We start from the raw sequence: 27,223 nt of genomic DNA on the forward strand, positions 1-27,223 counted from the left end.
CTGATTTGAGGACATCTACTCTGCATGGTCTATGAAAAGCACAAGGACAGGGTAAGCCTCCTACTCAGGAAAGGTCTGCTTTTTCCCCATTCCTCCTTGGCCTTTTACTCACCAGGGTAAGGCCAAGGTGCTAAGGCACAAAGCATCCCCTGCTTCATGTCCTTAATGGGTAAACAGAAGCCCACAGAGATGCCTATTGCTGCTGTAGTATACCATACATTTTTCTGCCTTGAATCATTACACATTTATTCTTTTACAGTTATGGAGGTCAGCAGTACAAAATTGGTCTTATCGGCTCAAACTGACTTATTAATAGTGCTGTGCTCCTTCTGAAGGCTGTAGGGGAGAATCAGTGTCACTGCCTTTCTCAGCCTCTGAGAAGCCACCGGCATTCCTCGGCTTGTGGCTCCTCCTCTGTCTTCAAATCCAGCATCACAGTATCTTCAAATCTCCTTCTGGCTCCCCCTTTTAAGGACACTTGTTATGACATTGGTCCCACCCAGCTAACTTGGAATAATTGTGCCAGCTCAAGAGTTTTAACTTTGTAACATCTGAGAAGTCCACTGTGCCTTACGCAGTGACATAGTCACAGATTTTAGGAACAGATGTGAGCTTCTTTGCAGCCATTGCTCAGCTTGCCACAGTGGACTTGCTCAAGGTACTGTGCAAGGATTAGGCGTAGCAGGGACCAAGACAGGAAGGGAAGAGAGGAAGGAAAGAGCCTGAAGGAAGACTTAAGATGTGTTATAACATGTGTCTACCCCCTTCCCATCAGAAGTGTAATTGCTGTGTACAGCAGACAAAAGAATTAGCAGGCAGCGGAGCTCATGGCTGCATTTTTCTCAGTTCCCTTTTTTTGACACTATACAGCTTCCTCTGAAAGAAAGTGCTTAAATTCTGATGTTTTCTAGGGAGTGGGCAGAATTGAGCAGGGAAAAAACTAAGTGAGGAAACCCCTAAGTGGCCAGGGCATGGGCTCTTTGTGGTGAGCACCAATGGGACACATACCCGGAGTGCTAATGGACCCAGAGCAGCTCCTGTGTTCCTGGGCTCCGGCAGACACATGGCCATCGCCCCATGTCCCCACCCTCCTGTCTCATCCCTTTCATAGACCTTTCCTGAAATGCATATCTGAATGCTTCTGTTCAAACACAACAGCCTCCAGGGTAGAATCCAGATTCAGTGTCCAGCATTGCAGGCTGGGTGGCTTGGCTCCCGATAACCATCTCCACCCTTCTGATAGGGAAGGAGCCCTTGCTGTGGAGCCAGGAGCCTGGCCCTGATGTCCTGTTTACTCCAAGCATATTCCCACTTCACATTCATTCTCTTGTCTCCTCCGCACAAATACTTGTGAGTGGTTGACTCTGATGCACAAGGAAATGTACCACACATGGAGTGGTTTGCCTGACGCCACACAGCTATTCAGATCTGAAGTTCGAACCCAGCTCTTTTGGCTTTCTGAGGTGGCTCCCTGCATGCTGTCACCACAGGAGCTGCCATGCTTTGTGGGCTCAGCAAATGCGTGCAGAGGGAGTGGGTACCTGGGCTCTCTCTCCTAAGCTCTCGCAGTTCCTGCTCCCGCAGCCTCCTGTCGGGAAGTGTTGTAAATTGAAAACCAATGGCATCGCCAGCCTCTGACAGCCTCTCTGGTGCTGGAGGAATAATTCATGCTGCATGACTGGGGCCTCAGATGACAAAGCCTGCCAGAATTTAGCTCCTGCCCAGCCCTGAGATGCAGTTTGCAGCCATGGCAGCTGGGGGGACTGGCTGGGAGTCCTCTCCTCCTGTCACCAGCTGGGAGGTTGAGGCAAGCAGCTTCACCTGTCTGCTCACCCCTTCCTCTCCTTCACTGGGCTCATAAGTGGGGATAAGCTGAATGGGCAAGGCAACCTGTCCCCACCCCCACAGCACAGTACGTCTGTGGGTGTCACCACAGGGCTGAACCCACTGGTCAGTGCAGTCGTTTCATTAACAGTTCACTGCTAACCCTCTAACCTGCCCTGAGTGCAGGTAGCAAGGCTGTGGCCGGCTTGCTCTCAGTGGTGACTGTATTTGCCTGTAGTTGTTATTGTTTTCTTGGTGCTGTTAATAAGAGGAAGGGCCCCTGGCCGGGGCAGCCTGCACAGGGCCTGGACATTCCTGCTGCATCCTGGCCCTCTGCTCCATGGCTCTCCGTACACCTACACTAACAGCACCACAAATACTGCTCTGGAAAGCCACCTCTTCCCATGGTTTCTGTCCCCAGGCTGTTGATGCACAGAGGTTCATTTTACTAAGTTGGTTATTTTCATCCACCCTATTCTGTTACTCACACGTGCCAAGTACTGGCAACACGCACACCTGTAACTTCATGCTGTACACGCTTGCATTTTCCATGTTTGTGACTGACCTGAAATTTCATGAAACTATACCTTCATAGTCTTCTTGATTGTTGTATCAGAAATGTTCAGTCCTTCTAATACTGAGCTCTCACTTAAGCCTCCATCCCTCTGGGAAATATTGGGATAGGACAAGGATGACTCCCTGAGAGTGTGTTGAAATTTCATTCATCTGACATATTTTACTGAATACCTGCTATGTAGCAGGCAAAGGGCTGTAGGTGGAGAAAAGGAGGATGAACAAAGTAACCTGGTTCTGGCCTATCTGGAGCTTAGAGTTGAGAAGGGTCAAGCAGTAAGAGTGCATGAAGTGTGTACAGTCATCCTTTAATATGCTGGGGCTTTGTTCTAGGACTTCTGCAAATATCAAAACCCATGGATGCTCAAGTTCCTTATGTAATGGCACAGTATTTGCATAGAACTTACACACATCCTCCTGTACTTACAATCATCTCCGGATTACTGACGGTATCTAATGCTATGGAAATGGTAATTAAGTGCATTGTTTAGTGAATAACGACAAGAACAAAATCTGTAAGGGTTCAGCACAGATGTATTTTTTTTTTTCAAATAGCTTCCATCCATCCGTGGCTGCAGGAGCACAGCCAGGGAGGATCCATGCCTCACCCAGGACAAACAGGGTGGGAGGCTGCAGGAGAGAGCAGAGGAGACTTCACCACCGGTGGGCAAGGCCAGGGGACAAGGAGAGGGACCACAGGCTGTAGGAGGAGGGTGCGGCCCTGGAAGGCAGCCCAGAGGTGGCTGAGTTTGTGTGGCCGCTCCCATGTGGCTCTGGGTCACTGTCTGCTCAGCTGGAGAAGGGCCCCTGCTGCTCTCTGCCTTGCAGGGCCACTAGAGGGTGAAATGAGGGACCTGCACAAGGCGTTTCTAAGTAGACAGTAAGGCTCAGTGCACAGCGCCAAGGCATCCTTGGGCTCCCTCAAAGGGGCTGGTGATGAGCAGGCTGGGTTTGCAGCAGCCGCTGGAGAGAGCTGGCCTAGGCTGGGAGCCTGGCCCTGCTGAGGAATATCTGACTTCCGAGTAGCTGAGTGTAAAGGGCTCCCCAGGCCAGATGAAATGCCATGCAGGAAGGGGAGTGGATCCTAGGGCACCTCTGGGGTGACACAGAATGGTTGTCCAGCGGGTCGAGAAAGACCCATAGATAGATCTTCCCAGCCACATGTGGCTCCCACCAGGCCGACCCAAGCCCTGGCCTCTCTCCTAACTCAGAGTGGCCCAGGAAGCCTCCAGATTTCTATCAGCTTCTAGGCAACAGCTGGACAGCTCGGAGGTGCTTGACTCCACCTCTGCGCTGCACTTGGCGTAGGAGGGCGCTTGCAAGCGGAGCTGGGGGCCCATGCAGGGGCGGTGGGCTGGGGCTGGGCCTGGGCGCCCGGCGCCGGCCAAGGCTCCGCGAACCCGGGTGTGCAGAGGACGGAGGAGGGCTCCGTGGGAAGAGCTGCACGCTCGACCTGAAGGATAAAGGAAATCTCTCCTGCCAAGCGGGGGCGAAGGCCATCTCTGGAGAGAGGCCTGGCGCCCGCGGGGTGCTAGGGCGCACAGCTCGCAGGTCTGGGGCGGGGGCGCCGGCGCGGGCCAGGCTCCACCGCACAAAGGCGGGCGGCAGGCGGGCGGCGCTGCCCCCTGGTGGCCGAGCGCCGCTCAGCGGCTGCTTTGTTCGGGGAGCCGTTCTCGCTCTGGCGGGCTCCAGCGCTGGAGCTCCGGGTTTGCGGGAGCGGTGCCGGGGCGCAGGGCGGGGCGGCTGGCGCTCCTCTCAGTCTCAGTGTCCCCAGGTGCAAAAGGGAAGCCAGGAGCCCCGCGGTGCCGGGATTGACCGGGTTACCGGCGCCCGCCGCGGCCTGCTCAGGCTGCAGCACAGGCGCACACACCAGCTCCGCCACCGGCGGACGGAGGCTGCCTCCCCCCGGCCCTGTGCGGGCACCGTGAACGAAATCCACCAGCACAGCCCTTCGGTGAGTGGAGCGCAGTGAGGGAGCCGGGGGAGGGGAGCAGGCGCCAGGCTGCGCGCGCCGCGGTGACCCCAGGCCTCTGCTCCTGCTCCCCTCCTGGCGTTCGGTTGCCTTCACCTCCCCTGGCCTCCTCTGCAGCCGGCCGCAGCCCGCTCTGAGAACAAAAGAACACCTTTCGGTCCTTTGGAGTGCCCTGCAGCCTCCCCTACACTTCCAAACACTAACACTAGTCCAAAGCAAATAACACCTTCCTCCCCAGCAGGACTCCGGTGAATGAGGGTTCGTCAGCTCCAGCAGGCTGGAGGTGAATTCATGCTCATTATCTCCTTTCTGATGGCACATCCGCTCTCCCCTCCACACTCACCTGAAGCCATTGTTTAATGTGCCACCAAACGGGGTGGAGGGATGGAGGGAGAGAATGAAAAGGAAGAGGGTGAAGGAAGATAAGAAAGAGAGGGAAGAAATACAAGAGAAAAGATGAAGAGAAAATTGGTTCATTAGGAGTGCCATAGGAAATATTACAGACCTCCCAGGAAGGAAGGAAGGAAGGAAGGAAGGAAGGAAGGAAGGAAGGAAGGGCTATTCTAGTATTTCCCCCTGCCAGCCTTTATGTGACGTAGTGACTAAACTATAGGTAGTGCCTTGAGGAGCAAATAACCACCTGCAAATATTCAAAGTAGGTGCAGGGATTATAGGTGACCCATACCTATAATCCCAGCACTCTAGAGGCAAAACTGAGGCAGGAGAATCACCTCAAGTTCAAAACCAGCCTGGGTTACAATTAAGTTCAAGGGCAGCCTGAACTGCATAGTGAGATTCTGTGTCAAAAAGATCATAAACAAACAAAACTTTAAATAAATAAAGTAACATCCAAAGTGTGATTTCCCATGAATGCTTGGATTTCCATATCGTCTGGAAAATATGCCGTAGGTCCACTTTCTGACCCAGCAGAGCTCACTTTTGATAGTGCATGAGTTCTGTGGTCCCCACACTGTCCACTTTCCCACTCATTCCTCGTCCTTAGCTTTTTGACATCTCAGGAGCTGAGCCAAGCAAGAGGCCTGTGGTCAGCTAGAGCATTCTAAGCAGTGGGGAAGGCGAGGAGAATGTTCCAGGAGAACACAGATTCAAATCCAGGTCCTAGCATCTGCAAGCCACATGTGACTTTGGGTGAGTGATTACCCCATCTGAGACTCAGTTTCTCCTCTGGTGAAGAAGCTATAATAGAGGCTCATGAAATAATCTTGGGCCAAAAGTCCTGGCACGTGGCAGACTCTACTATGGGCCTGGCTCTGTGGCTGTGACAGCTTTGGCAGATTCCATACAGCTTGGCACTGGCTTGGGCTGCAGCGCCTCCCTTCCACACCAGTACATACCAGAGGAAAGCACCTCCAGACCGTCTTTTACATGCCAGCACTCAGTGGGCGGCAGTGGGTGAGTTCTGGGCTCAGAGTCAGGGATCTGAGATAAACCCAGCTTCAGCTTCGTGGTGTTAGCACTAACCCTGGGCAAGTGATTTCCACCTGAGCTCCCCAGAAAGGAAATGGGAGGGAGCAGGAGCAGCATGGTTGGGGCACCAGTGTAGGGAGGGAGACTGATAGCTACCAGGTATCCCACAGTACTGAGCCTCTGTTATACCCAGCAAGATTAGGAGATGCTGTAAAGGACCCTGAGCCTGTTAAACTTCACGCCAACCCGCTCCTTGTGCTGGGATTATACCCATTACACTTGAGGAAACTGAGGCTAAGATAGGAAATCGGCAGGAAGATTGGAGAAAGATCTGGAATCTGAGCCAGGTCAGGGCTGCGCACTTTTCCTTCTGTAAAGCTGCATTCAGAGGGGGACAGAATCCCTCTGAGTACCATTTCTAAGCAGCTGATCAGATCTTCCAGGTCAAAATTCCTCAAGCCAACTCCACTCACAAGAACAGAACAAGGGTTCAGTGTGTCTATCAGAGTATTTTGGGGGGAACTTGGATCTGAAGAAAAAGTCAGGACATATGGTTATTTGACCAAAATCCTTTGATGCTGCACCAGTGTTTTAGGGAACTAATGGGAAATCTTTCATTTATTCCCTGTTGACTTGTTCACCCAGTGCTGTGCTTCTTCATCCATCTCCTCAGGATGCAGTTACCGAGTGACCGCCAGTCACAGCACGCAGAGGGCTAATGACTGGGGACTTACAGGAAAATGAGAGTGGGCGAGTGGGCGTCTGCCTTCCTGGAGCTTCCATGTGGACGCGGGGAGACAGTAAAGAAAAACTTGCAAGCCTGGCGTGGGATTCTGAGCACTAAATAACAAGCCAGCCACCAGGCTACAGAGTCAGCTGGAAGTGAGGGGACAGGGTACTATGAGTAAGGTGACCCTCATCGTGGTGGCCGTTGGCAAGGACTATGGGGGTTTAGGAGCCAGCTTGTGATAAGCAGAAGGGCGTGCTAGAGGGAGGGAGCGGAAGGTGCAAAGTGAGGAGTGGCTAACACACTGCAGACCTCGGCCACACCCAGTTTCTGTGTGCAGACACAGAAGAGACGCAGTGCCAGCATCACAGTGTCACGGGGACTGTCCCCTGTCTGCCCTCAGCTCCAGGCAGCCGGGAGAGTGCAGAAGCTCACTTTTCGGTACTGTGATGTAGGGGCTGCCACTGTCCTGTCCCCCACTTAGAGGTGGGAAGGCCAGGCTCAGAAAGGGGCGAGCTGGCAACTGTGAGCTCCTGAGCTGGCCACCTCTGTCTGGGTGGACAGCTGAAGACATCCAAAGCTTTGCTCAAATGTGATGACCTCTTAAGACTGGGTAAGGCTACAGGTGTCCCCTCCTTATGTCCTGCTGCTGCTGGACACAGCACAGGCTGTTCAGAGATGGACTCACCAGTGCCTATCACGCTGAGCTGCTACACGATGACAGGCAGCTACGCCTGTTATGCAGGACTAAGGTGGGCACCTCCTGCCAGTGGGGGCCCTGCACCTCTGGCCAGTGTAAGGAAGCGCTTGTAGGGGGGCACATTAGAAAATTGCCTTGTCTCCCCTCTCGGCAGCCCCATCGCGGTACTTAGGCTTGGCCCAGGGGAGGAAACTGAGGTTCCATCCACCCTTGCTTCCCAGTCTGAAGCCCTCAGGGCAAAGTGTGGGGTGCACTCAGACACTGCCACCCAGGATCTAGCATTCATTTGTCATGTGCTAAACACGAGCTGATTCTGAGATCAATGAGCTGTTTGTTTGTGTGAAGGATCCTGCAGTCTGTGTGCCACCAGAGTCTCCAAGAACTGGAGGTAGCAACAGGGAATCTGCAGCAGCAGCTCAGAGAGTGGAGGGAGACTTAGGTTAGAGCCATCCCAGCCCACTCAGAGGCAGGCGGTGTGGGGGAGGGGCAGGCCAGACCCACCCCCACCCCGCACCGGAACCACACCTGTCACTTCAGTGTCACTGCTGGGCTGAATGAAGGAGGACAGGCTGGTAACATCACTTGGCCCAAGATTAAAGTCCCAGCTTGTTCCCTGATTCACTGGGTAGTTTGAGACAGTCACTTTCCTTCTGTGTCCTTCAGGGCTTGCTATCTATGTATCTATCTACCTATCTATCATCTATCTATCTATCTATCCATCTATCTATCATCTATCTACTTTCTTGTGATCTATCATCTATCTATCTATCTATCTATCTATCTATCTACCTATCATCTATTTATATATATTTTTGAGATAAGCTCACTCCAGGCTGGCTTCAAACTCGAGATCCACCTTCCTCAGCCTTCTTAGCGTGTCACACCATGCTCAGCCCTTGAACTATCTCTGTTAAATGGAAATGAGAGTTTAGCCTTAAAGAGAGGGCCTCCCACGAAGGGGATGACACCGTAATCCTGTGCAGTCTATAATAACAATACCAGCAGTGTTGCTGAGAGCTCACCATTTGCCAGGCACGCTCTGAGCTCTATGTATTTTGTCACCGAGTCACAACAAAAGCTCACGAAGCTGGTACCGTTATACAGACAGGGAAACAACTGTAAGTAGTGGACCCGCTTGGCCTAAAATGGAGCATGCCAAGGTCTATTATTGTTATTCTCCGTCCTGAAATCAAAGCTCTTTTGGGTTTGAAGTTTGTGTTCTTCCTGTTCTTCACTTCTATTTCCCAAGAGAGTGTTCCAGGTCCCCCCGGAAGAGCCCTGGGATGGGCCCATTGCTGGTGGGCTGGGAGCTCTGGCCCAGCCATTCCTAGGCGTGCAGATGCCTTGCCTGTGGTAACACTGCCCTCCAGTGGTGCGTAACCCCTACTGCGCTTCTCGGGCTATGCAGACAGAATATTCTTCCACGAGGGGAAGATTTCCTGTGAGAAGCCAGAGACTCATGGGACTCCCTTGTGCTCACTAATTAATGTTTGTGCACACACTTCCTACTGCAGGAGAAGAAAGGTATTCGTGGGCCTCTGGGGACAGAGGCTTTTCCTGGAACACTGTTTTCAGTCCTTGTGGCAGCCACATGCTGGTGAACACTGTTCAGCCACTTTCTGGGCCGGAACCCTGATGTGCAGTATTTGCCCACTTCCCTGGTGTAAACATTACCACTGTGGCCAATTCCAAAGAGCCAGTGTGAGACCACTAAGTGTAGAGCTGCAGAAAGACACCCACAGTCAGCTTCAGGGTGCCAGCCTCTGCTGGCTCCAGGTGGGACGCTCTGGGGAAGTCACTATGCTTGGTCCTTCTGAGTCTTTAGATCTGACCATGCTCAGGGGTAAGCCTTCTAAGTATTTTTTTGTGCTCACACATATATTCATATCGATTGGAGAAGTTTCTGTTTGTTTTGTTTGAGAAGTAATAAAGATGATATCTCACGTTTCTCTGCAGCCCAAGCTTATGTTCCAAGTGTGTGACTGTCCTTTGGAGGGACCACCTTTATGGTGTCACCCAACCCAGGAATGAAGGACTCATTTCCTCCTTTATTTTTTTCACATTTAGTGATGAAATAGCACCCTTCATACTTCTATTTTTAAATCTACATGATAGATTTTCCAAAGCAATATTTCAAGACTAAAAGAGAAGTGTTTATGAAACTATGTTATAAATGTCCAGAAATGCTTTCTAAAATAGTTGTGGCAGTTAACACTCCCACACGAGTGGATGAGGAAATCTACTTTCCCACATCAGAAATGGATTTTTTGAGACTTGCAAATCTAGTGGTGGAAATGATACTGTGTTGTGTTTTATCTTGCATTTTCCCGATGGTGAATGATTTGAGTTTACCTTCGTATACCTTTGGCTCATTTTTAGATTACACTGTTTGCATTTTATTTAATAATCTACAGGAGCTTCTCCTGTAGAGTCATGTGCCATATATAATACTCCTATATCAATGTATACAATGATGCCAGGATGCTTGGATGAAGCTGAAAACTTCCTGGTACCTAGTGGCATCATAGCCACTGTGATGTCCTAGTAGAACACATTAGATGTCTGTGCTGATTCTGGTATGAACAAACCTCCTGTGCTACCAGTAAAATCATAGCAGGTTTAACTATGTACAGTGCATCATATTTAATAATAAATGACTATTAACCAGTTTATTATTTACTATGCTAAGCATTTGTCAATATCTCCTAATGATTTCATCCGTCTTTTATGAGTGCTTTTTGTAAAAGAGCACACCATGTGGTGCTAGCAGCAGCCTCATCCATCCCAAGTTTCCCACATCTCATGGCATCAGAGGCCACCTGAGTGCCTGATCTGGACCTACAGGAGGCCACACAGTCTGTGATGCCACTCATGGATGAAGCCATCAGCAGTGCAGTTCTTTTGATGTACCAGTTAAGTGGCACGTGACTCTACTGTGAAATATTGGCCCTCTGTCCTACATGCAATACATTTCCTGACCTCTTTAAGAAGATGCTACTTCTCCAAAGTTATTTTCCTAAAATGTCTCCCATTATTGTCTTTTTTTATATTGAAGTTCTTTGTGCACTTTGAATCTTTGAATGTGATGAATATGACCTAGTTTTTGTTTTCTTGCAGAAATATAGTGCCATCTACTCCTGGAAATGAAATGGCACCGTCTAAAACATCAAATTTCTATGTGAAAGGTATGTTTCTAGGTATCTTGTCATGTATTAACTTTCTCCTGTTGTTGATTGTCCTATTCTACCTTTTTGTCTGATGTGCTATGCCTTGTTCCTTTGGTGATGCCATACTGTCTTTATTATAATAGCTTTGAAGTATTTTCCCTTCTCAAGAACATATTCATATTTGTCAACTTTTTATCACTGAAACACAGTACCAAACACCTACAGCTTAAAGAGATAGAGACTGGATCTACTCATGGTTTCAGGGAATTCAGTCCATGCTTAGTCCGTTCAAGGCAAAAACATCATGGTAGAAGGACATGGAAATGCAAAGATGCTTAGCTCATGGCAGCAAGCAAGCAGAGCAGGGTTACAGTGTTGAAGAGGAAGGGGAGAGGGGTGAGGTATAGTACCCTGGTTATGCCTCCTTGACCCATCCAGGTACACCCAGAAGTGTGCTCTACAAATCCTCTCTTGGCAACTCCCAAGCTGACAATACAGCCCAACTGTCACAGTATTGATTTTTCTCATTTGTCACATGAATTTTTTCCTTTTTAAAAAAATATTGAGATTTCAATTGGAGATATGAATTTGGCCACAAATGGATTTTTCTTCTGTTCCCTATTCAGGACTCTAAAACTTTTTGATGCTTATTAATAGATCTGTATAGCTTTTTCCATCATAGATACTGGATCTGTTGTTTTAATTGGTTTCTGGGTATTTTTTTGTCTTTAGAGTAAATGATTTCATTTTCATTCTTTTTTTATTCATTTTACTTTTACATGGCTAGGGAAGAAGTCTGGATTGATTTCATCGGTACCTTTCAAGAAGGCATAACTGGGGAGATTTTCTTGCTTGGTCTGCAGAACACTCACCTTCACCAGGCCACTCTGTGTGCACAGCAGAAATGACAGCTGCTTCAGCAGCCTCCTGGGTAGCATCCTGTACTCTTACCCATCCAGGGTCCCAGCAGGGTTGGTTTGGGGGGCAGCATCCTCAAGGGGAAGGCTTGAAGAGTAAGCGATGCCTGGCCTCTGATGTTAGATTGAGTGGCAGTTGGATGTGGCTGCTGGATGGGAACTGGGTCTTGGGCCGAGCTCCTCTCCTTGATGAGCTTCTGTTTTCTCACCTATGAACCAGGTATAATAAAGTATGACTCACAGAGCTCCATACATCCTAGGAGCCCCATGAAGTTCCCTTTCTCTTTTACCTTCTTTACTGAGGATAAAGTTAATTACTCACAACACCCACGTCTTCCCTTCTGACTTTCGCTGTCCTCAAATGCAGAGTCTTTGGAGCACATCCCAAGGGTACTTCCCCTGGAGGGACCATGGCTCACCTGTGCACCAGCTGCTGACTTCCGGTGAAACTGGAGTCATCCATGGTCACTCTGTCTCTACTCTGCAGCCACAGGTCTGCCCTTAGAGGCTGAGTCAGTATGATCCGGCTATCATAAAAAGAGAAACTATGTCCATTGGGGACTTGCAAAGACTTCTCACAGCATGGACCTGCTCATTGTGCCTCTTGTTTCCAGGCTATTCTTTTTAGCTGAAAAGAGGAAGAGGAACGACAGAGCTGGAAAATCCACTTCCCCTCCAAAGCTCAATAATGATCATCAGTGACAGCTAAGACTACAAGGAACAGATCACTGTGGCAACTTAGACCTGATGGATCAGAATGCAATGCTTTAACACAGTGGACAATTGTAGCATCACCAAAGGGAAAAAGCACCCAGACATGGCAAATCTCAGCAAGAAGGATGTAATAGGACCTAGCAAGGATTCTTGCCCAAAATAGTTGGGATTTAATCAAGCTTCCAGCAATAAGTTTTAAGGATACACATGGGAGAGAGGAATTTTCAAGCAATGTCAATAAATCAGTCTGGGGCTGGGGATTTAGCTCAGCGGCATAAGCGCCTGCCTTGCAAGCAGGCAGTCGTCGTGAGTTTGATCCCTGGTACTGATAAAAAGGAAAAAGACAAAATAAATAAATAAATAAATAAATAAATAAATAAATAAATCAGTCACAGCTATAATGTGAGAAATTCCCAGGAAAAAAGTGACCCCTTTTCAAAAGAGCAAACAAGTGAAGCAGTTTAGAGATTTAATCATTAATAAATTAAAAGAGAATTAAGAAATGTGAAGAAAAAGGAAAGTAATGTTGGGTCCTGTGTTTGGATCCCAGTTCTGATAAAACAACTGTAAGACATTGGAGACAATGGAGAAAAATGAACTTACACTGGGTGTTGATGCTACTCAGGAATATGGTGCATTTTGTTGGATATGATTATAGTTGTGCTGTTTACAAGTTATTAAGTAACAGAAATCCATGCACCCCAATAACCAAATCTAGGCTTTTCGACTAAACGTGGACTGATACTCTCATTCTGCTTTGGCACTCCTTGGGTGATGAGAACACCTGCCCACGCGATGGGAAGGGAAGGGATTTGAACACCTCCTTTTCCTTCACTGCCCTGAAGACCTTCTCTCTTTACTCCTCTCTGTCACACCCCTTTGACGCCTCGCCTCTGCCTACCTCTCTCCATCTCAGGTCATGCTCGCACCTCATCGGGCCCCCACATCACAGTGACCTTCTCTGACTCCTGCACACAGTGGCCAACGTGACCCTTTAAACCTTGGCTATGTGGGTTAGAAAAGCACTGGTCACTGTAAGATACTCTCAAATTCTCAAATAGAGCCCATGGGATTCTATCTGTGTCTCCCGGCACTATCTGAGGTTCTTTTTGGGTGGAGACTTCCTTCCATGAGGTCAGGAGGCTGGATGCCTTTATTTTATGACTCTCTCTTTCTTCCGGATCTTATAATCCTTTGAATCCTGTGGTGGAAGGGGCAGATAGAGCCAAGAAAAAACACCTGGTTCAGCAGAGATCAGCACACAAGTATCTGCCCACCTTTCAGGGATAGTAGTTAGTCATGTGATCAGCATGGCAAGCAAGGCAGACTGGGTAATGTAGTTTTGCTTAGCTGGGCCGTTGTCCTCCCAGAACAATGCTACATATGCAGCTTCACTTGTGGAAGAGGTAACATTGGCAGTATTACAGAGGGATTAGAACATTCCTGGTACAGCAGTAATAAGTGCGGTGGGGGTGCAGAACCACTAGAGGGGAAAACTGCCGGAACATTAGCAAGAAGCCAGGGAGGATGAAATGAATCGTTGTAGTCGCCATTTTATTTGTCACCATCATACCCTACATTGTGGATTAGCATGTGTGCACGTGAACATGCACGTTCACGCATGCATCTGTGTGTGTGTTCACATGGCTTGTCCTTGATTATGAAGTTTCAACTTATAATATTTTAAATTTATATAGTATGAAAGTGACACATTTGGTAGAAGCAATGGGTTTAGATTTTGATCTTTTCTCAGACTATCTATATGTATATAGCAGCCTATAGCAATCTGAGGATTTGGAAGTAACCCCAGACTCAAATTACTGGCAACAGAAAGAATGCCCTCAGACCTGGGGCATAAGATCTCCATAAGGCGAGTTTCCCTCCTGTAGGAAGCATGAGGTGGCGAGTGCACAGAACAAAGGGTGTTGTCCCATTTTTCCCTAATGCTGAGGAAGCAGCTATGTCTTAAATTGTTGGCTGAATTCAAAGGGTTGCAGTCCATCCTGGCTGGCTAATTTAAGGAGCAGGAAGGATTGCTGGGCAGGCTTGCTGAGGGAGGGGAGAACGGGGGTGTGAGGCACCGAAAGCCCTTGGTTGCTGTTAAGTTATGTTTGGCTGTTAGCTGTGCTCCTGGAATCTAAACTGAACAAGCAGTTTTGTAAGTCAGTGCTCAAAACAAAGAAGGATGGGGTGGGCACCTGAATGAATGAGAGTTTATGATGGAGACACTTTTGTTCATATTTGATAGAAAAGACCTTGTTTCTTACAAGGAAAACCACTAGTACTTCACAGTGTGCTGTGTAGTTAAGCTAGGATGTTGAGCAGGTTAGATGTATTCAATGCATTTTTGACATATTCAATTAATAATGGCTTAATCAGCATATAACCCCATTTTAAGTCTCTCTCTCTCTCTCTCTCTCTCTCTCTCTCTCTCTCTCTCACACACACACACACACACACACACACACACACACAGTCATGTTCCACCTAGGAATATCCTTAGGGAAGCTGTGAAATTTTTTAGTTTTACTCAGTGTCAACTCTTGCATGCATAACTTTTTAGATATCACACCTGAAAACTTGGAAGAAGGGATAAAGAATTTTTGTTTTACAGTCAAGGAAAGTAGTTTATTGAGGAAAAACACTTAAGTTTTGAGTTCAGGTATCCACTTACTTTGTGGCCGACCATTTAATTTGAAAACATGACTGATAAATAATTCACACTTGAGAATTTGGCATTTTCCTCACAATGGATAAAGTTAGCCTGTCACTTCAAGGAACAAAAGTGGCGGCATTTATTTCCACTGACAAAAAATTTGGTCTGGCAAGTGAACATTTGATCCTGCAAGAATTTATCACCATGAATTTGACAATTTCCCAATAATTAAACACTCTTCTGATAAGAGATGTGGGGAACTTAAAGGTTTCCTTGTTTTTTAATTTTTATTGATTGATTGATTGATTGATTTTTTTTGTTCCATGAGTTGAACTCAGGATCTTCTGCTTGCCAGGCAAGCACTTATGCTGCTGAGCTGTATCCCCAGCCCCTCTTTAGACTTTTGAAGATGACCTATGGCCACATTTGGAGCTGTGCGTGATCTCATGAGATGCAGGTGACTCTGTGAGCCACTCTTTCCAAATGGCCACTGTACAGTGGCACGGTCATGCACAAGGAAAGATTCATGCAAGACAGAACAATGAATTTCATATGAAGGAGCAGAAGACAACTCAATGGTGTGGTTTCAAGTTCCAGGGTCATTTCAACCTGAAACCTGAAACCACTTGTCAACTTTGAGTGTAAGTAATATCAAAGAATATGCACAGTTACATAAAAGGGGCTATTTCAATTACTCCTTTTTCCAACTTTTTCAATTTGTGAGACAGGTTTGCTTCACGTACTTCAATCAATATATGAGGTGTAATTGAAATATATGGCAAATGTTTAAATAAAAAATATTGTTACAATAAAAGACGCATTACCATGAATCTCCCTCAGAATATTCTGCCTTGTTTCAACGTACTTACCCCATTATTCTTGCCACTTTCTGAAGTTCAAAAGTCTTCTTTTATGAGTGTTTTGCAAGGTGTGATTAGAAAAAATGCAGTGAATCCTGCTGAGTACCACTCAAAGGAAATCAGGCTCGTACAAATACTACTGCGTGTCTTCTCCTCCTTATTCTCAGGGTCTGGCGCCACAGGTTTTCTAGTTCTTTCTCCAAGTCCAGACAACAAGGAAAAGCGAATGTTTTGAGTTGATTCAGGACATCAAGGGAGCCAGGATAGCACAACTAAAGCCATGAAAAAGGACTTCCAGAGCTGCTTTAGAGACTGTTAAGAGTGATGAGCTAAGTGTATTCAAAGCCAAGAAAGTATTTTGAGGCAGCCTGATGGCAGTGTGTCTTTTACCGTAACAAACTGCAAACATTTACCATTTTTCGTTGGTGCCTCATATCTCAAAGGATTAAATAAAAAACAGAAATAAGAATCCAATTGTCTTCTACTAATCCAGATAGTAAAGGTATTCGCACACACACACAAAAGAACAGTGCCACTTTTCCACTAAATTGTTTTGAAAAAATAGTAATAGATAATTCACTTAAAAAGTTAATTGAAGTAAGTATATGACTTTTAACAATTTCAATTTCTAATTCAGTAAATGTGGATTAAAAAGGCAGGAATATTGCTCAACGGCACAAGCACCTGTCTGGCAAGCACAAGGTCCTGAGTTTGATACCTGGTACAAAAACTAAAAGGGTAAATTTATCTCATATAAACAATACTAACAATTAAAACTAAATTAGTAAATATGGATTATACTTCTAAGTAATGTAACAAAGTAATGGTTATAGTATAGAATAATAAATATAAAAATAATGGATAAAATAGTAAATAACAAAAATGTTAAGAAATGCAACCAAAAGTCTAAGAACTCTCAGAGGAACGCCTTCTGACATGTTCCAGATGGCCCTCTGCTTAGTTGTGACAATTGCTGAATGGCGTCATCAGTGGCTCGTGTTACAGTAACTGACGAGAATGAACTATTCAGGGACAAGATCCAGCTCACAGATCAAGAGCTCTTTGCACAAGAACAGCCTATTCCCTCTTTCCGCCCCATTGAGTAGGGTGTTTTCCCGAGTAAACAGCCATATCTCCATGCCCATGCAGTCAGAGGTGGGAATACGCGTCATAATGATCGCTGACACTAATCTGGTGCCCGCAGTGAGGTAGACCCTTTGTACCAGTAGGGTGCTTATTATGCTCTCTGGCAAAGACTTCCTCTGTGCTGGGCCTTATGCTGGCACTGAAAAGATAGAGATAAATGAAAGCGTGGGTCCAGCTGCTACCTGTCTTTTGAGAGGCAGAGCGATGGTAGCTAGGTTCATAGAGGTGGCTACTGGCGAACTGAGTTCAGATCCCTGTTCTACGGTGTGCTTTTCTGTAAACCTATGCAAGCTGTTTAATGTCTCCAAGCTTTACTACTTGTCTCATCTGTAAAAATGGGATGGTGATGTCTATTTTGTTAGTTCCTTGTGAGCATTAAGCACATTAACAAAGATAACCAAAGTCCTTAGGGTAACTCGGAAATCCAAAATCCAAGCATGATGTGTTTGGTTTTGATCAATAATGTTTCCCACTTTTTTTCTATGTGGAGACTTCCTACCACCCCTGCAGCTGCAGATGCCCTTGGTTCTTTTCTTTGGCTTCCCTTGCCCCTGACAAGACGATGAGAAATACTGTAAGATGAAAATGTTCTTTCTTGCCTTTAGACGGTTTTGTGAAGACATGGTGCTGGGATGGGAAACAAACATCTTATAACCACAACAAAAGCCAAGAGAATCTGGGAGGACATTGTCAGTCTGCTGAACTAACTGAACCCAGGTCTACCTGACTCAAGTTTTATGCAGCAGCTAAAACCCAGAAGCTGAATTATTTACGTATGGATGGACAGCTTGAAAGAAGTGGATGATATTCCATCTCAGGCCTCCAAACCAGATACATACAGGATACGCACTTCAATTTGACTTAAGCATTTGAACTTCTTTTTATTGGCTAATCTGACAGCCCTGTAGATTAGGAAACCTTGTTACCCTGCAGAGCTGCCCTGAATTCCCCCAGAATGCCAGCCGCCTTCATCACAGAGGCAAAAGCAGAGCATTTGGCCAAGGCTTTAGCCTGGGAATAAATAGGGTGGGTCATGAACACCTGTCTGCAGCCTAGAGAGCACAGGGCTACGGCAGCTGCAATGGGACAAGTTTATTAACCTCTTGGACTCTTATTTGCCATCCTGGAAACTGACAATAATATGAGTACTGACTTAAGAGAACTGTTAGACCATACATATCCGTGCAGTGCTTGATACTAAGTGCTCCATAAAAGCCTTGGGGCTCAGCTAAGCCTTCCTTTTCCTCTTCATAATGCTACTAGGTATTATTACTATTTGCATCAACATCAGCGTCATGCATTTAGCAGTCCTAATCTGAAAATCCAACACCTAAAATGCTTCAAAACTTTCTGAGCACCAGCATGACACTGCATCACAAATTCAGCATAACAGAACTTGCTTCATATACAAAGTTACTAGATATATTGTATAACATTATTTTAAGGTTGTGTATAAGATGTATATGAAACTTGAATTTTGTGCTTGGAATAGGGTCCCATCCTCAGGACATATATATATGCAGCTTTCCCTCCCCTCCCCTCCCTTCCCCTCCCTCCCCTCCCCTCCCCTCCCCTCCCCTCCCCTCCCCTCTCCTCCCCTTCCCTTCCCTTCCCTCCCCTCCCCTTCCCTTCCTTTCCCTTCCCTTCCATTTCTCTTCTCTCTCCTTTTACTCATTCAAAATCAACTCTAATGCATGATGTGGTTGTTTTGACTATACTAATAACCGAAAATTTTTTAAAAGACTCTGAAATCCAAAGAGTTGGTCCCAAGCACATCAGCATCAGGGACAAGCGATACTCAATCTGTATAGGCAATGGGCGGTGCTTGTTCTGTGGGGTTACTGCTGTTTATTAAGCAGTTCCCGGGGCCTCTCCTTTGAAATGGCTTGTCTTCATTCTGCCAGCAGGGGGCACCCTTGTCTAACGAAGAGGTCCAGCTGACTTCCCAGCCAAGTACAGCCCGTTACTCAGACATTAATAATACATCTGGGATCAGGTTTTTCCGCCAAGCCTGAGGGCACTTGAGAGGGAGCCCTTTAGCCTGCCTCTGGGCCCCAGGTAATAACTCAGCTTATCATGCTGCAAACTGTTACTCTTCCATCCATATCAGAGCTGTCCTAGCTGAGGAGCCTGGCCCTCGCCTGTTGTTTGGGAGCTGCCAAGTTCATAGGCTTTTCCTCAAGCTCATTTGAAAAAAACAGGTATGAAATTTTCTGAATCAAATTAGAGGGTAAGCATTCTAGCTTGATTCCACCTTGGAATCCGGACAGGCCTGGGCCTGTTTGGAACAAGCCTGAGCAGTTCTCCACTAAGAGTCAATTTAGGGAGACTTTTAGCTCTTTGTTCTGGACTAAAGGAAAAGAAGAAGGGGCGGGGGGGCAGTGGCCAGCACCCAGGGTCTGTTTTGAATATCGTCCTTGGGGCTCATCTAAGACTCCTCTAGCTGAGTCCCGGGGGCCTGTGAAGAGGGGCTGTGAGGGCTGGGAATCCCTGAGCCAGAGAGAACCCCTTCCTCCCAGCCTGTGTACACAGGGGCTGCTGTGAAGATCTGAAGATCCAGGGCTCCTAGCAATGTGGGAAAAGAAACTATTGGCTTATGGTGCTGGAGGCCAGGAAGCCCAAGAGAGGGGGCTTGCATGTGGCAGGGTCTTCTCATGTGGCATCGTGTAGAGGAGGCCAAGGAAAGAGCAATGAGAACCAGCAAGAGGGAGCAGGACTTGCCTTTTCTAAGAAACCCTCTCCCAAGATAATTAGCCCACTTCGGGGACAGTGGCAGACACAGTCATGCAGGCAGAGGCCTCCTGGCCTCCGGGATTCTTAAGGGTCCCACCTCTTAATACTGTCAAGATGGCAATTGGATTTAATGTGAGTTAGCGAGGGGTAGCTCTTCACACCAGAGTGGCTGGCATATTTTTCACTCCCAGGAGAAAATGCAGAAATGGGCAGCCCTTTCCTAGCTGGCTCTGTAGATGACGTAACATGTCCTTAACTGGCAAAATGGCTTGAGCCCTGCTATGGCAGTGGAGTGTAGCACGTTAGATTTGGAGTTGCACAGTTATGAATCAAAACTTGGATCCACCTCTACCAACATGGTGTTTGTAAAAATAACCAATCTCAGCCCTCTGAGACACTGTTTCACCTGCAAAATGGAGGTAGAGATGTCACTTTCAGATCTTTGGGCTTAATAAGACCCCTTCCCTTCCCTTCCCTTCCCTTCCCTTCCCTTCCCTTCCCTTCCCTTCCCTTCCCTTCCCTTCCCTTCCCTTCCCTTCCCTTCCCTCCCCTCCCCTCCCCTCCCCTCCCCTCCCTTCCCTTCCCTTCCCTTCCCTTCCCTTCCCTTCCCTTCTCTTCCCTTCCCTTCCCTATTTCTCTTCTCTCCCCCTCTTATTCATTCAAAATAAACTCTAATGCCTGATGTAGTTGTTTTGACTAAGCTAATAACCTAAATGCACTTATTCTTTGCTAAGTCAATTCACGGCCATTGTGATGATTAGAATCAAATGTGCATTCAAAAAGTAATAATCTCTGTGCATCTGGTAGACACAGCTTCACTGCAGCTGGACTATTCCTTTACAAAACCAAGATAGGCTAAGGATCCCCACAGACGCATCTGGTTTTCATCAGTTTTCCATGAAACCAGACTTTTGCTCCATTTTGTTATCATTGCTGACCAAACCAATTTGCTCCTTCAAGTCTACAGCTTTCACATCCTCATTTCATGAAAAGGACAGTTAAAGAGCTGAACCAAAGAGAAATTAGAGTCTGCTCTGGATAAAATATGTGTTTGCTGAAGATGTGGCCAGAAGATGACCAACCAAAGTCTTACCTGGGGAAGCTGGGACAAGGAAGAGAGAACTGGTCTGAAGAAAGGTATGTTGTGTCTTCCACAGCCAGAGGACAAGAGGCAGACCACGTCTTCTGTAATGTCTGAGAACAGAAGAGCAGAGGTCTATTTATAAAAGCCAAATGCCTCTGCCATAAATGCCATCCATATCTGCACAAAGAGAAGAGCTAGTGGGCACTGATGAGGCAACTGGTACTCATTTTAAGAGGTTGCCTACTCTTGTTATGAAACAGTGTGTGAAATACAGAGAAATAAGCGTAGTGTAGAGAAAGACATAGCATTGTGGCAAGGTCTTGTTTTTATTTGTTCTCTTCAGCCGGTGAATAAGTGCCTTAGTCTGTTTTCTCTTGCTATTATAAAATACCTGAGACTGGGTGATTCCTAACATATAGAAGTTTGCTCAACTCACAGGTTTGTAGGTGTGGAGGTCCCAGAGCATGGCACTGGCGTTTGAGGGGGACCTTTCTGCTATGTCACAACATGGCAGAGAGTATCAGAACAGGCATGCTAACTCAGCTTTCTTTATTCTCTTCTTCCCCTTCCTCTTTTTCTCTTCCTTTTCTTTCCCCTTCTCCTTCCTACTTCTTTTTCCTCTTCCTCTCCTTTCATCTTTCTTTTGTCGCTAATGCTACCATGGGACCCCACACTCATGCTTTCATCCAACCCTAATTACCTCCCCAAGGCCCCTCCTCCAGATGCCACCATCACTTGCAGGGGGTGATTGTTTCTAATGGTGGACTTCTGGAGGCACATTGAAACTCTAGCAGGAGGAAGCTGGAGGGAACAGGGAGGGACGCTGATTCGGGGCTGCTCCTGTGGAGGAAGGTAGACAGGAAGGAGGAGTGAGCAGAGCGTGTCAGACTGCAGTGCAGTTTCTAAAAGCATTTTGAGTAGCTCAATGGGGAAGCCTAGAGCAGTCTCCAGACGGAGGGGACTCACATGAATCAGACAGCACTGTGCTCCTCACTGTTCAGTCTTTGACTGAGGGCAAATGCAGTGAAGAATCCACCAGAGCTGATAATTCACTATGGTCCCACAACAGTGGCTCTGAGTGACATGCTTATATACCATCACAGGTAAAGACTTCACAAATAAAAAGCCCAGAATTAGAGTTCCTGCAAGCTCAACTATGTGTACATTTTCAGATGACATGATTTCTCGTTGTCATGTCTGTTTTCCTTGGAATGGGCTCCATTTTCCAAAAGGCATTTTCCCTGTGGTAAAAGATAGCTATGAAGAGCTCTGGGCTCACCTCCTTGCAGATTCCAATCCAGATTCCTGACTACGTAAGCAAATGCCCAGAAACCACTTTGAGTACCTCAGATTGGATCACGTGTCCATCTCTGAGCCAATCCGTGTCCAGGTGATGCCATTCTCTGATTGGTTAAGCCTGGGTTAATTGCCCCTGCTGGAAAGAGAGGAGGATTCCTTTCATTCATCACAAGACCTGAGAGTGAAGGAAGGTGGTGCCCGGAAGACACTGGACAAAACCTGCGGTGCTGATGGCAGGAAGAAATGGAAATGTGAAGTGAAACTAAATAGATGGTATTATGGTAACCACTGCTGATTTCGTATTGAAGTCCTGTGTCACTTACACTGGTTGGTTGTGATTGGCTTTATTCTGTTTTATTATGCTTGATTTTATTCTCTTTAAAGTTTTTTTTTAAAAAGAAAATAAATAGATATTACCTCTGCATTTCATTTTTATTTTTAATTGGCAAGAATATCAAGTGTAAGATTTTTAAGGCCTTGATAGGATGTTGTTGTCTATAGGCAGTGTTACAGAGCAGGTGTCTAGAAAGTACTTATCTTGCGTAACTGTAACTTTACACCTATTGAACAGGAATTCTCTACTTTCCCCAGCCCTGACACAAACAACTCTATTTTCTTTTCTCCATAAGTTTGACTGTTTTAGAGACCATGCGTAACTAAACCCAAGCAGTGTCTGTCTCTGGCTTATTTCACTTAGTATAATGACGTCCAGAATCATCCGTGTTGTCACAACAACAGGGTTTCATTATTTGTAAAGGCTAAATTAGAGTCCGTCTTTTCATTCATGTACCTACGGTCATTTAGGTTGTTGCCATGTCTCAGCTCTTGTTGGTAATGATGCAGTGAACCTGGGAGTGCAGATAACTCTTTGAGATCCTCATTTTGGTCCCTTTGGGGTGTATCCAGAAGTGGCTACTGGACCATATGGCAGTTCTACATTTAGATTTTTGAGGGAAATCCATGTGCTTTTCCACAGTTGCTAGACCATTTATGTACCCACCAATGTCTTCACGTCCTGCGCAACCCTTGTCTTTGTTTTTGTTTTTGTTTTTGTTTTGTTGCTGTTGTTGCTTTATAATGGCCATGCTAATGCATGAGAGGTGGTGCAGTATCGCACAGTGGTTTGGATTCGCATTTCCTTAATGATGAGTCCCATTGAGCACCAGTTCACATACCCTGGTTACTACAGGGCCCCTTCACAGAAACATCTGTGCGGATCCACAGGCCATTCTTTTTGTATTTCCTCCTAGGACACACTCAGTGTTTGCATTTTCTGCTGACAGGCAGCAAATCATCCCCAGACGGAATGGCTAAATGCAATGGCTCCTTCTTTCCTGTGAATCTGTGAACTCCCTAGACAGCACCTGCTGTCTCAACGTGGACTGATCATAGAATGACCTTTAGCCAGCAGATAGCAAATGAGCAGGGCTAAAAGACTCACAGTGGCTTCATGGACACCTCACCCCCTGGAACCTGCTCTCTACACACACATTTGCATTCGCTGGAGCTCCTGCACTTTGAGGGACCTCCGCCCAGAGCAGGGAGGCTATGGCTGCCCCTCTCCCACCCTTTCACAAGTGCACGTCATTTTGGTTAAAGTAAGTCACAAGGACAGCCTGGGGCAAAGCGAGAGGGAAGACAATTTCTACCTCTTGAAGAAAGCTACAACAAAGAATTTGTGAGCATTTTAGTGCTCAAAATTAGAATGGGATCAGAAAGAGTCTTATTTAGCCCAACAGTTCCAAAGACAAAGCTTTTTTCTGCCATGTTTTGGACAACACCATGCCTCATTTCCTGTCACCTTCTCTGGAGATCTGGGGGCCAACTGTGACACCTCAGCTGGAAGGTAGAGACTCTGGGTTTGAGTCCAGCAAACAAACCCCAAAGGCAGCTCAGATCGAACACTGAGCACTGGAGGAGGAGATCCTGGGCATCTTTCATCCCAACACTGGGTCCTGGAATCTCTAAGGATGGGGAACAGCAAAAGCTTTGCAACAGGAAGAACCAGGTCCCACCCCACCTGGTAGTTGTCTGAGTAAAAGAGCTCCACGTTGATGTGTCCAGCCTGTCCCCACTTGGAACTACATCCTCATCACTTAGCACATATCTCTAATGCTGTATACAGGTGCTTAATAAGTGCTCGCTGGTTGAATCTATAGAAGTCTTTAAGGCTTATTTTCTTCATCTGAAAAGCAATGCTCGCAACAGTAATAGTAACCACTGCTGAAGTCAAGATTCTATTCCTTGATGCAGCCCATGAGACACTGCATGATCTGACCCTGATATGCCCTTTTAGCTTTATTTTAAAATAAGTTCATGGCCCTCTGCCCTCCACCCATCTTAAACCTTGTTCTCATTTCTCAAACTCGCCTATCCCTTTACCCCAGGGACTTTGCATGTGCTGTTTTCTGTGCCAGATACCCTCCCTGCTTCACGTAGTGAATCCAGCCTCTCGGTTCTGTTCTGTTGCTGGAAGAAGCCTTGTCTGACCCCTAGGCTGCTGCACTGTGTAACTTTTCTTCCTGCCTTTTCTCAGAGCTGATAGCTAGAGATTTGCTGCTTGATTTTTTAATGTTGATGTCCCCAGGTCTATCAGCTCTTCAAGAGTAAGATGTGGCTGGCTCAGGCCATGGGGTAAATCTAGACGTAGCCCATACAAAGTAGGTCTGTGATACTTGTGACCGCGTGGACCAGTGCTCAGTCACCTGGTACAAGGCACTGTGCCAAGAGCACACGAATTCATCTCTCTTCCCCGCATCAGGCATCAGTAACCATTCATTTAAGTGAATCAACAAATGAATGAGCCAGTGAATGGCTGGGACTGAACTACAGCACTAATTTGTGGGAGAAGACAGGATCAGAAATATAATTACAAAGCAATGAGCAAATGTCAGAAGAATTTAAGCAAATAACTGCAACAGTTTCCCAGCTGTCCCTCTCATTGTTCTTAAAATAAAGGGATTTCTGCTGATGAGCCGGGAAGTAAATGAAAAAGCCACTTGAATAAAGAGCAGCGACCCTGAGAGCCAGGATCCCAGGGGAACCGGCTGGAGCCATCAGTGACTTTACAAGGGTCTGTCATCACCGAAGCCATGAAAAGCTGAGAAAGCTCCCCTGGAGCATCCCAGCCCTGTGGAGCCAAAAATGCGCGGACATCGTGTCTGCTGTTGACCTGGGTTTTCCAAGCGCCTCCCTGTGTGTCCTTCCCGAGGCTTCATGACGCCAGCCCAGGAGGCAGCCCAGGAGGCAGCCAGGAGGCAGACGCAGGCGGTGAGACTGCTCCTCCAATGCCCTCCCCATGTCATGGTCACCAAAGGGCAGGTGCCAGTGCAAGGCCCACACTGCACACCCAAGAAAGGCCGGGCTGAGACCTGAATTTGTGCACCAGTGTGCAGGACCAGAAGGGAGCCCTCAGCTTCAGCTCATTTTGTAGACACAAAAACTGAGGCCCAGAGAAGGAAAATGGATGCTTAAGGTCCCCCAGTGACTTAAAGACACAAGCAGCCTGCCACAACCATTTGAACCCACAGCTAGAGAAGAGATCTGTAAAATTTATCCTGCTTTCCTTTCATTGTGGAGTGGTGCACCCACTTCAGTGTTAGAAAACTTGATCACTGCATTTGTTTTTGTTGTGTATTGTCCCTTTAAGATTCTGCTTCTGAGGCTGGTGTCTGGCTGGACTCAACCCAATCCTGGTCCTGAGTGTTAGAGTACATGCTTGGAGCCACGTTTCTTGGCTAGGGAGTGTACCCCTTTTCTCGGCAGGCAGGATGCTGTGTGGTCAGGCCGGACTGGGTCCTCTTCCCACTTCATGTACCCCCAGTAGATAAACTTTGCTCACAGAACTCCGAGTTTCAAGTTTCTCCTCTCAAATTATAGCCAGGTCTTATTTACTGAATGCATTTATTTTTTTCAGGATACTATCATGTGCCCAACACAGTGACTGGTCCTGGGCAAATGACGTGACAATGATCCATCAGTGACCTAAAGAGGTCACAATTGTAGGGGAGATCCACTGTCTCGGACCATTACTTCCTGGAGGGGAAGGGACTCAGAAAGCCACAGAGGATGCTGGGTTCATAGCTAGGTCCCTGTGAGGCTTTATAGAGTAGTCCCTGAAAGGAGAGAGCCACCTAAGGGGAAAAAGTTGGGAAACCAGCAGGGAGAGAGTTCCAGGCAGAAAAAGAGCATGTACAAAGGCCCCGAGGCAAGGGAGCCAGGCCGGTTTGTAGACATTCCTACTGGTTTAGCAGCTGATATAAAGAAATGCGCCTGAAGGGAAGAGAGAAGGCCCATCAAGTGTGGCCTAGAGCATGCTGGGAGTTTGGATAACGTCTACTGTCAATATTGTCTGAATATAACAAGATGGCTCACATAAGTAGCCCAGGCTGGAGCCAGTGAATAGGGCTACCATCACCCATTTCCCTGTGGGGACAATAGATATTTGGCAATCCACATCCAAGCCCAGCCTGAATACTCTCAGATCGCTCAGCGAGGAGCTCTGGTCAGTTAGACTGCTCCCCTTCTGTTTTCAGAAATCTGGCCTTCTACCTCAGCACATTCCCCGACGCCTTGGCATGAGATAAGGCCGCTGTCTCCTGTCCCCCTGTCTGTCTAGCCCCGCCGAGGCAGCAGAGATGGCCTTAGCTTTCTGTATTTATAGAGATGGGGGTGGGAGACACAGGCGGGGGCTGCAAGGGGCTGCTGGCCCAGAGCTTTTGGGCCTATGAAAGCTGCCCGGCCACAGGGGGTATTTAACTTTCTGCCCCAGCGGTTGTAATTCTGGGGGCAGTCACGCTGGCTGAGATCAGGTCCCTCTGGCTGCGATGACAAGCCTTCAGCAGGCACTGTAATTGCAGAGTTGAACCCACTCATTTTCTTCCTGGCAAGCTGCAGTTAAAGAGGTGCTAGCGGGCAGCCTGCTTGTCTGCAGGGAGGCTGATCAAAGGGCTGCAGGCATCTGTTTTGTCTCTGTTTTCTTTCACCACACCCCCACTTTGAAAAAAAATGGTTAAAAAGTAATTTATGGAAATGAATACCTGTCCTCCTCCGGAGGCTAAAAGGCAGCCACATATTAGAGATATTAAATGTGCGTTGGTGTGTTTTACACTTTGGTCAGTTTAAGAATGAGAAAACCGGAGCCTGAGAATGCTCCCGAAGTGTCGGTTTCCATTAGACCCTTGCGGCAAGGATTTTATAATTCCAGGCCCGACTTTTCACACCCTGAAGATTTCCTGATGAAGATTAAAATCTTTCACCTCCATCCCAGGATGGGTGATGGAGTCGGGGCTGGTGGCCTCAGTCTCCACCTCCCAGATGCCCACCTCTCCCTGACTCCTCTGACTCAGGCTGGGGGCTGCCCTGTGCGGGGCTGTTCACAACTCCTGCCGCCCTAAAGCCGTAGAGCTTTCTCTTCAGTTGAC

The 27,223-nt window shown here is 47.1% G+C and overlaps 1 long non-coding RNA gene across 1 annotated transcript; it reads left to right on the forward strand.

Moving 5' to 3' along the window:
- Positions 1-4,211: 4,211 nt before the first annotated feature.
- LOC106028416 (uncharacterized) lies at positions 4,212-18,214 on the forward strand. Its single transcript, XR_010041116.1, has 3 exons — positions 4,212-4,351; positions 10,342-10,409; positions 11,923-18,214. It is a non-coding gene; the product is annotated as an uncharacterized LOC106028416 (long non-coding RNA).
- The last annotated feature ends 9,009 nt before the right edge of the window (positions 18,215-27,223 follow it).

Source organism: Cavia porcellus, unplaced genomic scaffold, assembly GCF_034190915.1.
Source record: "Cavia porcellus strain 051 isolate PalLab524CR breed Dunkin Hartley unplaced genomic scaffold, mCavPor4.1 scaffold_19, whole genome shotgun sequence".
Classification (NCBI taxonomy): Eukaryota; Metazoa; Chordata; class Mammalia; order Rodentia; family Caviidae; genus Cavia; species Cavia porcellus.